We start from the raw sequence: 18348 nt of genomic DNA on the forward strand, positions 1-18348 counted from the left end.
CAATTTTCTTAGAGGCTAGCTCAGTTTGGGGCTCATTTAGGAGAAGGTTTTCTAGACTGGAATGGGCCTCTGAGTACTTAGGCAATCTCTGGGGATTTCTGGTGGGACACCTGACACAAATTCATCCTCCCTTCTGAATTTATGGAAGAAGTAACCCACTTTTTGCTCAAATCCAGTCATTCCAGTGAAAGTCTCACCAATATTATTCTAAGCCTTATTTTTCAAGGCTAGACAAGGTTAGGAATTGTCATTTCCTTTATCTTACCTTAATCATTACTGGGAGAAAAGTATGGAGAATTAATAATCACCAGCTCCTGAACCTAATAATAATGGATTTAAAAGCTATAAAATCATAGCATATGAGAAAAGAGTAAAAGTTGATTTTTATTAAAACTCCATCTTTTTAATAGGAACAAGGAATACCTAGCATATGGGATGGGAATATAAAATAAGACAGAAGAGGCTGATTTTAATTATGCTTAATTAAAATTTGTAAATGTGGGACTGTGACAAAGCAAAGCATATTTGGCTTCAGTTATTTTTGCTTAAAACAGGTAGGATGAAATGTAACTTTTAGAGTCTGAAATTAAATCATTATAGAGGGGTTTTATTGAAGTAAATTTCATATTTTAAAACTTGCAGGTGGAAAAAATTTTAAATATGCAATAACAATGTTCACACATTTTACTTGGGAAGTGATTTCAAAATCAAATTTCAGAGTTTAGGAGGAATAATTTGTAAGGACCTTTTTTCCCAAAACATTTATGAAGCATCATCTATGGGCAGCACACATTTTCTACCTACAGTGAAAGCTTAATTAAAGACAAAGATGTATTAATAGAAGGAGGAAGATGGGGATGGAAATGTTGACTGAGAAAAATGCACAACCTAAAAGTTGAGAATTATGTTTTATTTGGTGGACCTTCTGAGGACTTCAAGCCTGGGAGACAGGCTCTCAGGTAGCTTTGAGGGACTGCTCCAAAGAGGCAAGGTGGGGAGCCAAGATATACAGGAGATTTTGCAACAAGGACAGGGTAGTCGGAACATCAAAAGATTACTGTTAATTAAAGAAAACCAGATATCTCAAGTTAAGGAAGTTAGCGCTTTTCTATGTATGGGAAGATTCAAGAGTCTGGGCTCGCTGAAATCATTCCTTTGATATGCACCTCAGCTTTCTGGGGCCAGTATCCTGTGCTTTCTCATCCTGAGTCTCTTCAGAGGTGGCTGTAGCGGTTGACTGCTAGATGGCAGGCATCCTGTTTCATCCTGAGTTGGGGAGGCTGTAATGTGGTGGCTCGATGGCTGCAACATCCTTTGTTTACTGATACGGCAGGCAACATTTCTCCTTCACAGTAAGAAGGAAGAGAAAGAGGAATAGGAAAAGAAAGCATGCTGAAAATTATTTACTTGCCTCACTTCAAAGAATATCATAGACATTAATACCGTTACACTCTGGACAAAGTTCTAACTCTGTGAGACTTCATTTACAAAGTGTGTATAAGAGTTTCAACTGAGAAAATTATGGAAAATGGTATGATGCATGTTAGACAACTTAAACAGTGGGCACATAGTAGGTCTGTGATTGAATACCCTCAACACCTCTATCTTGGTGTGTTTAAAGCAGAATTCAGTTTTTCTCCTTACTCTAAAGCAACCTCCTCTTTTGAATCTCCTGTTTCTATTCCACCTGCCCAGTATTTCTCAGAGGTGTGAATTTCTTTCACTTCTCACCACCAGCTTATTAGTTAGGACTTTGGTTCTTCACACTGTAGTTGTTGTAATGTATCCTTAACTGATATTTTTTCTTTCATGTAATCTTATTTGGAAATAGAATGGTTGCAGATGTAATCAGTTAAGAAGAGGTCATGCTGGGGTAGTGTGATTCCTTGATCCAATAGGAATGGTGTCTTTATAAGAAGAGGGAAATTTGGACACAGAGACAGAGACACACAGAATGGAGAATGCTGTATGAAGACACAGAAACAGAGACAAGGTGGGATATAAAGATGAGGCAGAGATTGGAGTTATGCTGCCACGGACCAAGGAACCTGGGCTGACCAGAAGCTAGAAGAGACAGGGAAGGATCCCCACTAGAGGCTTCAAAGAGAGCATGGCCCTGTCAACACCTTAATTTCAGACTCCTAGCTCCAGAATTATGAGAGAGTACATTTCTTTTTTTTTTTTAAGCCACCCAGTTTGTGGTATTTTGTTACAGTAGCCCTAGAAAACTATTGGGTTGGCCAAAAAGTTCATTTGGGTTTTTCTGTAATATCGCACAAAAAACCCAAATGAACTTTTTGGCCAGCCCAACATTACACCCTCTAACAGTTTTTGTAGAGTGCAGCCAACTACGTATTTTAAGGGTCTGTAATGAGTGTACCTAAGCAGTATAAGCAATGGACCATGAAGGCTCTCGCACATCCCCTTGGCCCACCTTCCATGCCACTCCCCCCAGCTATTGCCATTGAAACCAGCTGCATGCTGGTGTACCCTACAACACCTTGTGCTGCACATCCCTTACTTTCCATCCTGGGCTATTTGGTTGCTCACCATGGGGAACTGAATGTGCCCAATGTTCTATACGGTGTACCTGGAGGTGCAAGGGGGTCAACACTCCTCTGGGCAACCTTTGACCATTGGGGGATGGGAGCCCATGGCTAACATTCCCCACTTCCGTATCCAGGGTAGACAATTCTGTTGTGCTTCAACACATTCCTCCGAGGGCCCACAGTGGTAACTAGATTAAAAATGCATCCATGAATTGCCTTTCTCTCCTTCCTGTTTCTCTCCTCTCTGTTATCCTATTCTAGTTTCCTAGGATCTTCTCTCAAAGTAAATTACCAACAAGCAAGCAGTCTTTGTTGTCAGAAAGAACCCAAGGAAAGAGAGCTGTGAAGTTTTCCCAAAAAATTTGTGCCTGATATTTTTTATTACTATAATACAAGGACCCAACATAATACCTTGCACATAGTAGGCATTCAGTAAGTATATATTTATTGAATGAACAAATGTACAATGGCTGATCCATTAATCATTATACATTATGCATATATCGATACATTATAGTTGACTGTATATATAACTAAAATAATATCTTGATAGTGATTCAGGCTGCATTTCTTTGCCTTGCCTACATGAATATTTTGAGAAACATTGTTTAAAAAATTAAGATAAGCTATGTATCTGGAAAATTGATAATTTATAATTCTAATAACATTATTAAAAATAACATCAGGTTAGGGTTCGTTCAATGTCTGATACCAAATCTACTGATCCATATGCACCTGGATCAACCCTTCTGCCATGTAGAGGTGTCTTCCCTCCCTATCTGAGGAAAATCATTCTTGCCACCATAAGAATGTACTTATCTCCTACCATGCTAATCTTTTCTTCTACTCTCCCACCCTTTCCACTCCACTTCCTGGATTGCAGTGGCCTTATTCTCCTTTCATGTCTGCAAATGTGTCAAGCTCTTTCCTCCTCTCAGCCTTTATAACTATTCTTCCTTTGCCAGAAATATTCTTCCCCTTGCTCCTTTCTCATTCAGAGCTTAGCTTACATGTCAACAATTGAGAGAAGCCTTCTGTGGCCACCATTTCAAAGTATCCATCTTAAACCTCCACATTCAGTTCATCTCTTTGATTTTAATTCCTAAATCAACTTTTTCTATTTCCCTTTTTCTTGACTACCCTTACCCTAGCCAAAGTGGGACAAGTTACTATTACTTCTTTCCTTAACTACTATGAAAATTCTCTTAAAAAGTATCCCCTTGGGAAGGTTATCTAAAAATATTTACAGTTTCTACTAGACAGACATCAACTGATAAGAGCAGATACTGGCTATAGTGCTGGAATAGCATTCTGGAAGCCCACTGCTATACCAGGTACTAACTCTTCGGTTGCTTGATTTTGGCATAGAGTCAGGACTACCCAAATGGCAAGAAGACACTTGGACACAGGGTAGCAACTACTTCTAACAAGAATGAAATTATGTCAGTGTTTTAACAATATGTATGGTTGCACTTTTGCAAACTGATGCATACTGCTTCATACTGGTTAGTAAGCTATTTGCCCAATCCTTCACATCTAAACAAAAGGGACCTTTAATAAACACATGTGTGCATGTGCACACACACATACACCCACACTCCAAATTCTACAGTGACTGCCCAATTCTTAAATATAACCCATAGTTCCTAGATATCTGACCCTTGATTACCTCTTCAATATCATATTGTATCATGATCCCACTGACTGTCCCCAATAGAGGCAACCAGGAAACTGAACATAGCATGCATTCATATCCCAGAATGTGTACAAGACCCCAACAGAAAATAATTTGCATTGATGACCAGCTCAAAGGATAAAATTGCAAAGCAAATGAAAACTTAAGTGCCATGTGACATAGTCACAAATGAGTAAGTATAGATAATAAGTTAACCTGAAACTATATTTTTATAAATAGTAGAAAGGCAATTTGGGAAATACACTAGAAGTCCATGAAATATAAATACCTCTGACTCTGCAATTTCAATCCTAGAAATTCACCTTAAAGAAAGAGAAATACACGATTTTTTACACAAGGATGTTAACTGCAATATTATTTATAATGAAGTCCAAAGCTTCTAGCAATAGATGATTAGTAAAATAAAATATGATTCAACTAGCAGTAGACAGCCATTAAAAATGTTTGAGAAGTGTATTTAAAAGCAAGGCAAATGTTTATTATATATTATCAAGTGAAAAAATCAAGTTATACAGTAGAAATGTGCAGTGTGATTCCAATTTAGATAGAGTCAGACTAAGTGGTTAAGTTAGGTGATGAGATCACAAATAATTTTCTTCTTGTCTATGTTTTTCTGTATTTTCCAAATGTGCTTCAGAATACTGGAATTACCTTTATGACAGGAGGGAAAGCCAATACATTTTATTAACAAAATAGTAGTACATTAGTTTTGAAAGGAGTGTACCAACATGCTTTGCTGATATTGTGATCTACTGTGAAAAGCAGACCTGTAAATGTCTGTAATGCATAGATGGTAAAAGAGATTTTGCTGAACAGAGTCAGTACCATTTTCTGGGCTTCTGTTTTTTTCTGTGACTTTTAAGATGCTTTAAGATGATGCAACAGACTTTTTTCTAAGGCCCAAGAGCAATTTTTCTTGGAGATGGATTTATGCAAATAACTTTTACTTACTGAAAGATTGAAATAGAATCAAAACTTATAAAACCAGGCAAGATGAAGGGTAAAAAGGTTCAAAGGGTCCTGCTCTAATTTCTCAAAAGAACACTGTGTTCCCTCCTAGCTTATCTCCATTAAAAAGACCTATGTGCTTAGCTTCTCAAAGACTTTTTGAATTTGGTATAAATTAAAGAGGTATGAGATGACATCTGAGAATCATGTCAAGCGAAGAAAGCTTCTATTATTCACAGGGCCAAAAATTTTAAGCCCATTTTGTAAAATAAAGCTGAAGCATTATGGGTCAAGGAAAATTGAATCCAAGCTCCTTGCTCATTTATTTTATTTTGAATGTCAATTGATTAGAAGTTCATTCTAGCTGTTAAAACTTCAGTAGTCAATGTGTGAGGAAAGCTTGTCAAAAGTTGTCAGTGTACCATCTGGTTATTCAAATTGAATCAACTTTCACTTAAAATTATTTCTTATTATTTAAGTTTGTTCTTATGATTAAGAAAAATTACAACCTCTATTTGTAAGTTTCTTAAAATTTCTCAGTCTTTTATTCCAACATGACAAAACCCCCTTTTTTTCAGATGAAAGGAATTACTGATAACCTTCAATATATTTTGTTTCCTATTTTTTTCCATCTTCATTGCCATCTTTTATGCATTGCTTCAATTATCTCATTTGTCTTGTTACAAAGAACATTTTGTCCTCCAATATGTCCTGCTAGATGATTCTTCTAGAACCTCAGGATTTTTTTTTTGTTTTTTTTTGTTTTTGTTTTTAATTAATTAATTAATTTATTTATTTAGTTTTGGCTGTGTTGGGTCTTCGTTTCTGTGTGAGGGCTTTCTCTAGTTGTGGCAAGCGGGGGCCACTCTTCATCGCGGTGCGCGGGCCTCTCACTATCGCGGCCTCTCTTATTGCGGAGCACAGGCTCCAGACGCACAGGCTCAGTAGTTGTGGCTCACGGGCCCAGTTGCTCCGCGGCATGTGGGATCTTCCCAGACCAGGGCTCGAACCCGTGTCCCCTGCATTGGCAGGCAGACTCTCAACCACTGCGCCACCAGGGAAGCCCTAGAACCTCAGTTTTATCTTTCTCTCTCTCTTACATCAACAATGACAACTTGTTGACTAAGAACTCACATTGACACACTCCGTATAGCATTAATGTCCCTCCATGAGGCTACATTATCAACCCAAATCCACATAAACTGCTTCCCAATAGATATTCTCTAACCCTGGCTGATTGTGCCCCTTTTTTCGCTACATGGCATGTTAATATTCTTTCTGGGGCGCTTCTTTCCTCCTATGCTTCACCAAGTTAATATCCTATCTCAATTCTTTTAAATCCTTTGACAATCACTGCTAGTTTTCTCACTATTTCAGCACCTGATTTAATTATCTCGAATAATTATCTGATTATCTAGTACCTATAAAGTATAGGTGTTGCTCCAATAAAATGACAAGCTTTTTGTTGACTGAGATTGTATCTTAAAACTTGTTTATCTCACTTAAATATTAGAATAAAGTAGAGCATCTATGAATTGGGCTTAACGAACTTTGGAGAAATAAATTATATTACCTTTCATTATATTATTCAGAATGTGATTACTAGTTTTAGAACTGCTTCTAAAGGCATGAATTTAGCCAATTACCCATAAATGTGTGTGAATGGAGTGGTTTGGAGATGGGAAGGAACATTTAAGCTCATCAGTTTCTTCAACAAATTGTCATTGCACACCTCTTGTTTATCAGGCAGTGGGTAGACATTGATCAGTAAAATTCGGTGCCAAAAAGTTTATGGAACTTACAATCAAATTTGAGATAAAAGATACTATGTAAGTTATTAGACATATAGACATGTTACTTATAAACTGTTCTGAATGCACTGACATTAACAAGGCACAGTGATGGAGAAAAGTGGATGGAGGGAAGGAAGAGCATGATTTAGATGAGCTAAAGTAATGACCTTGCTAGAGGGTTGACATTTACATTGGGATCCAGAAGAGGGGAGCCAGTCATATGAAGAGGGAGCTGGGACTTTTCAGGTTCTGGCAACAGTATATGAAAAGGCTTAAAAGTAGGGACAAAAGAAAAAAATAATAGGCTTTGAAGCATTAAAGAGAAGCCAGCAAGTTGAGGGCAGAGTAGCATGAGACAAGGATGGAGATGTCAGGATTCCAGATCATGCAGGGCATCCTTGGCCGTGTAAAAAAGACTGTGCATCTAGCTTAAACTAAAATGTGAGTTGGTTTCTTCCTTAAGGTCAGCTTTACAGCTGTGTGGAAACAGATTAAAGAATACCCAATAGGACAAAATGTTTATTTATTTTTTTTTTAGTGAAAACTATGTCATTCATTGAACTATATCACCTCGACAATGGAAAATCATAATATCACCTAAAGTTAGATATTTTTAAATTTTACAACTGGTTATTAGACAATTGTCAGGTTTTCTTTTTTTTTTTAATTTATTTTTAAAAATTTTATTTATTTATTTTTGGCTGTGTTGGGTCTTCGTTTCTGTGCGAGGGCTTTCTCTAGTTGCGGCGAGCGGGGGCCACTCTTCATCGCGGTGCGTGGGCCTCTCACTATCGCGGCCTCTCTTGTTGCGGAGCACAGGCTCCAGATGCACAGGCTCAGTAGTTGTGACTCACGGGCCTAGTTGCTCCGTGGCATGTGGGATCTTCCCAGACCAGGGCTCGAACCCGTGTCCCCTGCATTGGCAGGCAGACTCTCAACCACTGTGCCACCAGGGAAGCCCAGGTTTTCTTTTTAATGGTAGTTGTTTCATCACTCCTGGAGATACCTAACATTTTATTTATGTTTTAGTAGTGATAAAAAAAAAATGCCTCTACTTCAGCTTCACTAAACTTCATTTTCATCAACACGTTGAGGAAATGGTTTTCTGTCTCAGTCGTCTGTGGGAGGGCATTCTGAGATATCTTTGCAGGATGCCTCACTCTGTATCTGGGTATAGGCAAACCCGCAACTGGAGTTTTCTGATGAAAGTATCCTCAGTAATCTTTGATACTGTCAAGTTCAAAAGCATTTTTTGCCTGTTTAACTAAAATGAAAACTAATTTGGCCCTTTCTCTGCAGAATCACCACGGTAGCTGGGACCCTGTTCCCATATCCTGAAAACTGGGCGGCCTTCAAGGCCCTCAGTGCCACTCAGTGCAGTGGGGCTCCGGTCCGCGTGCTCACCGTACCACCCCACTTCCATTTTGGCCAAACCAAACACACCCCCGAATTTCTCCATAAATTTCCTGCTGGCAAGGTTCCAGCCTTTGAGGGTGACGATGGATTCTGTGTGGTCGAGAGCAATGCCATTGCCTACCATGTGAGCAACGAGGAGCTGCGGGGAAGTACTCCCGAAGCAGCAGCCCAGGTGGTGCAGTGGGTGAGCCTTGCTGATAGCGACATAGTCCCCCAGCCAGTATCTGGGTGTTCCCCACCTTGGGCATCATGCGCCACAACAAGCAGGCCACAGAGAATGCAAAGCAGGAGGTGAGGCGAATTCTGGGGCCGCTGGATGCTCGCTTGAAGACAAGGACTTTTCCGGTGGGCGAACGTGTGATGCCGGCTGACATCACAGTTGTCTGCACCCTGTTGTGGCTTTATAAACAGGTTCTGGAGCCTTCTTTCTGCCAGGCCTTCCCTAATACAAACCGCTGGTTCCTCACCTGCATTAACCAGCCCCAGTTCCGGGCTGTCTTGGGGGAGGTGAAACTCTGTGAGAAAATGGCCTAATGTGATGCTAAAAAGTTTGCAGAGAGCCAGCTTAAGAAGGACACCCCACGGAAAGAGAAAGCTTCTCGAGAAGAGAAGCAGAAGCCCCAGGCCGAGCGGAAGGAGGAGAAGAAGACAACTGCCCCTGCTCCTGCGGACGAGCTGGGTGAATGTGAGCGGGCAGCGGCCGCTGAGCCGGAGGCCGAGGATGCCTTCGCTCGCCTACCCAAGAGTGCCTTTGTGTTGGATGAATTTAAGCGCAAGTACTCCAACGAGGACACTCTCCGTGGCGCTGCCGTACTTTTGGGAGCACTTTGATAGAGATGGCTGGTCCCTGTGGTACTCCGAGTACCGCTTCCCTGAAGGGCTCACCCAGACCTTCATGAGCTGCAGCCTCATGACTGCAGAGTTCCAGCGATTGGACAATCTGAGGAAGAATACCTTTGTCAGAGTCATTCTCTTTGGGACCAACAATAGCGGCTCCATTTCTGGAGTCTGGTTCTTCCGAGGCCAGGGGCTTGCCTTTCCGCTGAGTCCAGATTGGCAGGTGAGCTATGTGTCATACACGTGGTGGAAACTGGATCCCAGCAGCGAGGAGACCCAGACGCTGGTTCGAGAATACTCTTCCTGGGATGGGGCCTTCCAGCATGTGGGCAAAACCTTCAATCAGGGCAAGATCTTCAAGTGACCATCTCTTGCCATCACCTAGCTGCCTGCACCTGCCCTTCAGGGAGAATGGGGGTCATTAAAGGAAACTGAACATCGAACCCTTTCCTGCCCTGCCTCCTCTGTGGGTGATGGCTTCTTCAGAGGAGTAGGTATGTTGAAGAAGGGTGTTGTCTATACCTGTAGGACCTCGCTGTGCAGGAGAGAAGTCTTCAAAAGAGCAGGAAGAGAGGCCTCTCATCAGTTTTGATTTTTTTTTTTTTTAATTGCCTTGCCTCTCCTGTGATGACCATCTTCTAGCCTAGCTGGGAAAGATTGGATGTAGTTAGGAGGTGTTGACACGGGGCTTTGTAACTACCTAATTCCAGACCTTCCTGCATGAAGGGGGAGAATACCTGCTGACAGGGTGAGAGCGCAGCATATGCAGAACGACTTAACACTACTTCCCTGCTTCCCGCAGCTGCCCTGTGAGGTGGGGCGGCAGCCGTATCCAAGAGACATAGTTTCAACACTTCAGAAAAAGAGGCACAGACTCCTTGGAACAGATACTGGCCTGTGGGCCCTAACCTGGCTGTGGATCGTCTCTGGGGTATCCCTACTTTCTAACAAGGAAGTGGGGTTCAGAGATTTAAGCAACTTGCCTGTGATCACACATCTTAGGTAGTGGAGGCAGGATTTTGAACCCAGTGGGTGTCACTGGAGCCTGTACCCTAAATACACCCTAGCGCTTCCTGCAATGTAGAGCAGTCATAAATGTCCTTTAACAACCAAAAAAAAAAACCCAAAACTAATTTGAATCACTTCATCCTTACATTTAATTCAGTTAGTGTCTTTCCTCATCTATTACCTTAGCCTCAATTTGTCAGCTGATATTTTTCTAAGCATCTCAAGGAGCTCAGAGCAAGCTAATTGTGGTTCTGTGGAGCTGGACCTTTGGGAGGAAAGAGAAAGCTGGTATCTACGTTCCCTAATCTGTAATATCCTTTCCAATTCACGATAGAAAATGACCTAACTCAACCAAATTAGCAGAAAACATGTAGGAGTTTAGCTTACATGGCCCTTAATGTGATTGCCGTCATGAAATCACGAAACGCATACAATTTTAAACTGATCTTGAAGTGAGATGAGTAGATGTTAAATAATACGCTATTTTCTCGCAATATGTTTCAGTGACAAATTCCATTTTAAACAGTTACATGATTACAAGCTCTGAAATTAAATTTCATGATGAATAATTAGGCACCACTCTTCAGAGTCCCTGGGAGAAGTCACATTCTCTGCAGCACATACACTTGGAATAATCGATTGGGAGTCAATTGGCAAAATACTTCAGATTTAATTTGCAGTTCTGAAGGATCCTCCTTCACTTCAGCAGTTAGGGAGTCTGCTGCAGCCCCTCTTGTCCCATTTTGGTGGGGAAAAAAAGCAGGATTTTATCTTGCTTTGGTACTGTTTCACACTGTGGTATAAGATTCCTCAATTGATTGTGAAAGATACTCATACAAGAGAGTTCCTATTTATTTAAACATCTTTTAGAGTCACAGGTGGAAACAATGAAAAACATAATTTAAGAATTCTTGTTCACTGTTTTTTATTCTGGAATTCAGGGGATAGTTGATGTGGGAGTGTTGTATAGAAAAAAGACCCATGGCCTTTGTTTTGAGGAAAAAAATCTAGATTTCAGCCACTTGGGATCTGGAGCAAATGGGTTAAATTCTCTGTGTCTCAGTGGCTTTATCTGTAAAATGGGTATAGTAATATTTCTCAAAGTTGCTGTGAAGAGTAAATGATATTATAAATAAAAGACTCCTCCCACAGTGCTTGGCCAGAGTAGACAGTTTTCTCTAAGGATGAAGTCTAGATCATTCCTTATTCACAGACCAGAGAAAGTTTATAAGGATGGTATTCAGTACTATTTCCATTTTCAAAAAATTTTACCTGCCTTGAATATAGACAAGACAGGGGTATGAGTGAAACATCGGTCTCTCCCCACAATAATGCTGCTTCCTCAGCCCAGTGTAGTCTGTCTGGGCTCTGCCACTGATGGAGAGCTGGATACTGGCAGTGTTGGTGAAAAGCAGGAGTCAGCAAACATTTTTTTTTGTAAAAGACCAGATTGTGGGCAGAGACTTAACTCTGACAGTTTGTGTCCCATCGACTTAACTCTGCTATTGTAGCGAGAAAGGAGCCATAGACAACATGTAAATAAATAAGTACACTGTTTTCCAATAAAACTTTATTTATGGACGCTGAAATTTGAATTTCCAATAATTTTCACAAAATGTTACTCTTCTTTTGATTTTTTCCAACCACTTAAAAATGTAAAAGTATTTTAAAAGGAGAGAGTTGTGTGGCTTCACTCTTGTCAAAAAAGTAAGAGGCAAGGACATCCACAGAAAAGTACGGGATCAAGATCTGATGGGAAAGCGGTAGATGTTTTGGGATAAAACAGTAGTTTTAGAGTCAGACAGAACTGGGTTTGAATCCTATTTTCTCCCTTCATTGGCTCTCTAAACACAAGGCTGCTGAACATCTCTCTCTCAGTGTTTTCATTTATAAAATGGTGATAAAAATACCTACCTGATTGGGCTATTGTAAGGATTAAATAAATTATTCTATACAATGGTTCTTGTATACAGAAAGTACTTAATAAATGCCATTGTGACTAATCTTTTTGTTACTATGTGGTGGGCAGAATAATGGCCCTCTAAAAATGTCCATGTCCTGATCATAGAAACCTGTGAATAGATAAGTAATAATGCAAAGAGGAATTAAGGTTGCAAGGGTATTAAGGTTGCTAATCAGCTGACCTTCAGATGGGGGAGGTTATCCTGGGTTATCCAGGTGGGCCAAGGTAATCACAAGGGTCCTTATAAGTGGAAGAGGAGGCAGAACAGAGAAAACCAGAGAGATAGCAGTGAAGAAGAGGACTTGCCCAACTTTACTGGCTTTAAAGATGGGAGGGAGCCACAAACCAAGGAATGCCAGCAGCCTCTAGATGCTGGAAAAGGTGAGCAAATGGATTATCTCCTAGAGCCACCTAAAAGAAATGCAGCCCTGCCAAACCTTGATTTTAGCTTAGTGAGACTCATTTTGGACTTCTGTCTTCCAGAACTGTAGGATAATAAATTTGTGTTGTTTTAAGGCACTAAGTTTATAGTAATTGGTTACAGCAGCAATAGGAAACTAATACATACTGTTACTATTATTATCCACGCAAAGAAAGCTAGTTGTCCACAAAAGTATATGCTTCCCCCTTCTTTAGTGCAGAGATTTTTATGGAACTGGGTGCTGTCAAAAATCGAGAAATAGCACAATTAAAACCACCAAATTAATAAATAATTAATAAATTCAGTAAGAGTTATTGTGTATCTAAGAACAATTTCCAAACTGGGAGCTTTCAAATTCAAAGACTCCCATGAATCTCCGGGGTGTGGTGTTACAGGATGGCTTATAAATTGAAAATGAGGACGCTGTTAACCTTTACAATGATGGGTTATTACAATGGGGGTTTCCAGATGGTAGGGGATTGGTAAAAAGTGATTATCTCATACCATTTTTAGGAAGATGGCTTAAGTTTCTTTTCTGAGTGTCACATGCATTTACAAGAAATAACCCAAGTATTGCTTATATTCATGAAATGAGATTTAGTTTTACTAACATGGCTTTTGTCTGCTCCGGGAATTCTCAGATCTGAACTCTATTTTGTATTTAATTTGAACAATTTTCCCCTTTTGTTCATTCTCTCCGCAAGCTTAGAGTGTGACTAACTAGTAGAGTGTTACTCGCCATTGCCGCAGTTAATGGAGTCAGGCTGAAAAATCACATATTTGCTGTTTCTATTGCTTGAGTAGTCAGGATGGAGGGTCATGTAGTCGCTCTTCCCGACAGTTGCCCGTCATCGTGGATGTGGGCGGACAGGTCATTTAGTTCTTCCAGTTGCCTAATCCTCATGGATATCATTTGACGTGTGAGTGGCTGCTGAAAGGCATTTTAAATTGCCCTTGAGAGGATACAAGGCACTAGAGAGGTTAATATGATGACTCTAAGGAGAGTATTAGCCAAGGATTGAAAAATTCCCCAGAACAGAGATTCGCAGGAGACAATATTTAACCAATTAAATAAATCAAATGGGTTATAATAAGATACAGCATTCACCACTTTTTTTTTTTAATGGATAATATGTATGTATTTGGGTTTCAATTTTTTCTGAGTTACTTACATAGGCACAACATGGTGTATTAGCAATCACACATCATCATGATTACTTAGGACAAGATGAACATATGTATGTTTTCTTTTCAGAAGGTGAAATGAAAGTTCACCTGAAATGTTTTGTTTGTTTGTTTGTTTGTTTTTTAAATATCTATCTATTCATTTTTGGCTGCGCTGGGTCTTAGTTGTGTCACGTGGGATCTTTATTTGCAGCATTTGGGCTTCTTAGTTGCGGCATACGAACGCTTAGTTGCGGCATGCATGTGGGATCTAGTTCCCTGACCAGGGATCGAACCTGGGCCCCCTGCATTGGGAGAGCGGATTCCTACCCACTTGACTACCAGGGAAGTCCCTGAAATGTTTTCATTTCAGGAGGTGAATAAAGTTTTACCATTCTTGGTAAAACTTGCGTTCCGATGATCTGTCTCCCTCCGCTGTCTCTCACGCCTCCCAGCCAATCTTCAGCCCACTTGGCCGGGAACTGCTCCAGTCAAAGCTGCCAACCACCTCTGTGTTCCTGAACTCGGATACTTCTCTGTCCTCACCTTGGCCGCCCCGCAGGATCTGACCCAGCTGACTCCTCCCTCCCTGAAGCCCTTTTTTCTCTTGGCTTCCCACAGACCACCCACCACACCGTCCTGGTGTGACCCCACCTCTGGCCTCCTGTTCAGTCTCCTCTCCCGCCCCCTCTTCTTTCCAGCCTCTAAATGGTCAGGGGCTGCACAGCCCAGCTCCGTCTGCCCTCCCCCGCAGGCTGATCTCACCCAGCCCTGCTTTCAGTATCACACAGCCTGACGGCTCCCACATTTCTATCTCCGGCTGGCACCTCTCCTGTATACCCAAAAAAAAAAGAAAAAGAAAAAAAAGTGTTTTTTAAAAAATAAAGGCTTTTTATTTATTTTTTAAATTAATTAATTTATTTTTGGCTGCGTTGGGTCTTCGTTGCTGCCCGCAGGCTTTCTCTAGTTGTGGGGAGCGAGGGCTACTCTTCGTTTTGGCGCGCGGGCTTCTCATTGCGGTGGCTTCTCTTGTCGTGGAGCACGGGTTCTAGGCACGTGGGCTTCAGTAGTTGTGGCACACAGGCTCAGTAGTGTGGCTTGCAAGCTCTAGAGCGCAGGCTCAGCAGTTGCAGCTCACAGGCTTGGTTGCTCCCCGGCGTGTGGGATCTTCGCGGACCAGGGCTTGAACCCGTGTCCCCTGCAGTGGCAGGCGGACTCTTATTAACCACTACGCCACCAGGGAAGTCCTAAGGTGTTGTAGGTGAGCTTCTACCTAAATCAGGCCTCTATGTGATGTGAGCAATCAAGTAATTTAATGAGATGCGTTTCTATGGAAACAAAAGAAAAACAAAGTTTAATTTTTAACAAAGGTTAAAAGGTTAACAGAGGTTAGAGTTCAAGTAAATTACCAATTCAGTTTCTGCGTCTGGGGAGCAGCCAGTTGAGAAAATTTCTAGATTTGAGTTTGAAGCATCCCTACATGGTGGAATGAGGTTGGCAGTTTCAGTCTGACGGATTTTCCTGGTTTGCAGTTTGACTGGATCTGATGTTACTGGGTGTTCTGGTGAACTCTCTTAAGTGGCCCATATAGCAACAGGCATGAAGGTTGTCCACATATGATCTGTTGTGGTACTTTCTGTGAAGTTTACAAGTAGATAACAAAACCTCAAAGACAATGAACAGGACTAGAATTTGATAACCTGTACACCAGAGTTATCTATTGAAATACATTTTTTTATAGTCGTCACATTTTTATCAAAGGTACTGTGAAACAAATTTGTTTGTAAAGTAAGTCTAATCTTATTAAACTTGGTTTGATTATTTACATAAATATAAGAATAATGAGTCTATGCATTTTCTTAAAAATGACATTTCAATCAAACCTGGGTCATATCTAAGGGACTTTACTGGCTTCATAAAGTCAACCTCAGTTCTTTAAATTGTTTAGTGATAAGGAATCTCAGATTAGACCTCTAAAGTCTCTTTAAGCTAAGCAGTTTAGCCTAATTGTTTTCTATTGTTTCTATTGTCTAATTGTTTTCTATTATACAAGGAGAACAGATTCTTATTGAACTTATATAAGTACATATATTGTCATGAAAAATAAGAATATTTAATAAGAGTTTCTGAATTCTGGAGGGATCGGGGCGGGAGAATAACAAATGTTTCAACTTTTGTTGACAAAAATATATTTTACCATATTGCTGTAAGTTATATATAGCTTAAAAGGGAGGAGGAAAAAAAAGAGTCCTTTAAATCTGGAAAACAAAACATTGAAGGGCAATGTTTTGAATGAAGTCATGAAAATTATAATTATCTTCATCAGTACATTCAATCTCCTGTAATTCTTATTTTGCTTCATCTTGGGTTAGCAGCTTTATGAATCATTTTTCCATTAGTTTCAGAAATTCTTACCTAGTTCAGTGTTACAATCTTAAAGTGATCAGAAACTTGTATTCTACAGTACTTGTCAAGGTTTTTTCCAGGCATATCTTTGAAGATGAAACATATTTGCCTATAGTTGATTGTAAATGCTTTCAGAGAAGAATTGAGAATAAAACAATGACCATGAATGACAAAAGACTTAAAAATATTCATGGTTAAAGATCTGTTGATAGTTCATACCTACACAAAAAGTAATGCAATTGATGAATAACTTTGGTTATATTTGTGATAGACAGTATTTTAAGATACTCGTTGGAATCATGACTGATAACATTGTACCAGGCCATATCAGAATTTTAGGAATTTCATATAATTTCTGAATTACTTATATTAATAAGATATACCTATGTAAATATAATCTAAGGAGGTTAAATATTATTTTTATTTGACAATATTTCCTATGCAATTTAACATCAAATAAGCTTAAATAAATTAACATTTCTCTTTTATAAGGAGAGAGAAGGAATCTTTTGATCTTCCAGGAGCCCTCTGGAAAATCCCAAAGTTAGTTCAAGGTCAAAAAGACTTCATTCAAAATTTCATTTGAAGAAGTTTGTCCAAAATGTCAAGAGGTTTAAAACATTTGATCAAATAGGAGCATAAGTCACTGTGAAACAATATTTAGTTATTCCTTTAACCAAAGTGACAATGAAAAGATTTGCATTGCAAATACAGAAAGTTACCTGGTTATAAAAACAAACAAACAAACAAACAAAAACCCTTAGCTCATTTAAAATGGAAAAGACTCAGTTTTTCTAAGTAATCAAAGTCCTGATAAAGGCTATGTAGAACATAGGAAATATTTTCTAAGATGCAGAATCTTTGTTTTCCTAGGCAGATTACATTTACATAAAGAAAAACCCTTTATAAATTTTACTAAGAGTGGATCAATAATCTACAAAATTTGTGGCTTTAACAGAGAGAAAATTAAACTCTAGTTTTGTATCAGTACATTAGTGAGCTCATTTAAGGAAAACCTTATAAATCTGTTCAATTTAGCCAGCTTTGACCTCACAACATAATTTCTTTTCCACAAACCTTCTGAAAACTTTCTATATCCATTTAGGATTTATCTCCTTTTTCCTTTTGTTCTGGAATAACCAGTCATTTTATTTTAGACAACATTACTCTTTTTCTATAACAAAAATACACACTATATTCCTTGCATACTCTTCATGTCAAAATACATCCCATTTTCTTCCCATACTTTGCATACAAACTTGTTTCCCTTCACTCGTACTATTTCTATTTTTATATATTGTAGTAGTTCTATTTTTATATATTGATTATAAATTTTTACTATTAGTAACCTTTACTTTCCAGTGGAAACTAAGAAACAGGCAATTGTGAAGTATCATATATTCGCATCCTGTAGTAGACTCACAAACTTATAAATACGTAATTAAAATTTGCAATTTTTTAGAAACTTTTTTCACACTACCATTTTCTAAATGTGGCAGAAGGCATATTTATTAATAGACCCAAATATCTTTTGTTTCTATAAAAATTAAGCCAAATGTAGATAGATTTAAACTTATATTTAGCAATCTATGTCTCAGTATGTTATCTTCTTGGAAATGATCTTGATATTCAATGAATATCCATTATTTAGTTTAACTTAATGTAAACTTTTATCTCATTCATATTTATTTAAACTATTTGTTTTTAACAATCATGCTTAAACATTTTTCTCACCACCTTAATGTTCAGATGTCTGAATTCCCAAGATTCACATATTACATCAAGCTTGGCCTCTTGGTCTCCTGATACCCAGAGCCATATCCTCTCATTGTGCTGCTTGGTCTTGTGAGTGAGTGTGTGTGTGTGTGTGTGTGTATGTGTGTGTGTGTGTATGTATGGAATATATGTATGTATATACACATTCACATATAAGAAATTAGCATGACCTAAAAGATTTTTGTAAATTACCTTGCTCATGATGCTGATTTTAAGGGACTAAATTTCTGCTGCTTTATTATTCATCTTGCTTTTTTTCTTCTTTATTGAATGGTTTCTACCTCACTGTTTATGTATTCTCCAGATAGTAACAGTGAAAGGGAAGGTAGAAAGACTCCGAACTTTTCCTGGCTTACCATTTTACCTTGTCC

At 39.2% G+C, this 18348-nt stretch overlaps 1 pseudogene across 1 annotated transcript; it reads left to right on the forward strand.

Annotated features, from left to right (window-relative positions):
- Window positions 1-8277: 8277 nt before the first annotated feature.
- Window positions 8278-9682, forward strand: LOC309647032 (elongation factor 1-gamma pseudogene; annotated as a pseudogene). The gene has a single exon. The product of its transcript is annotated as an elongation factor 1-gamma pseudogene (transcript).
- Window positions 9683-18348: the final 8666 nt, after the last annotated feature.

This window comes from Balaenoptera physalus (assembly GCF_965194825.1).
Source record: "Balaenoptera physalus genome assembly, chromosome: 17".
NCBI lineage: Eukaryota > Metazoa > Chordata > Mammalia > Artiodactyla > Balaenopteridae > Balaenoptera > Balaenoptera physalus.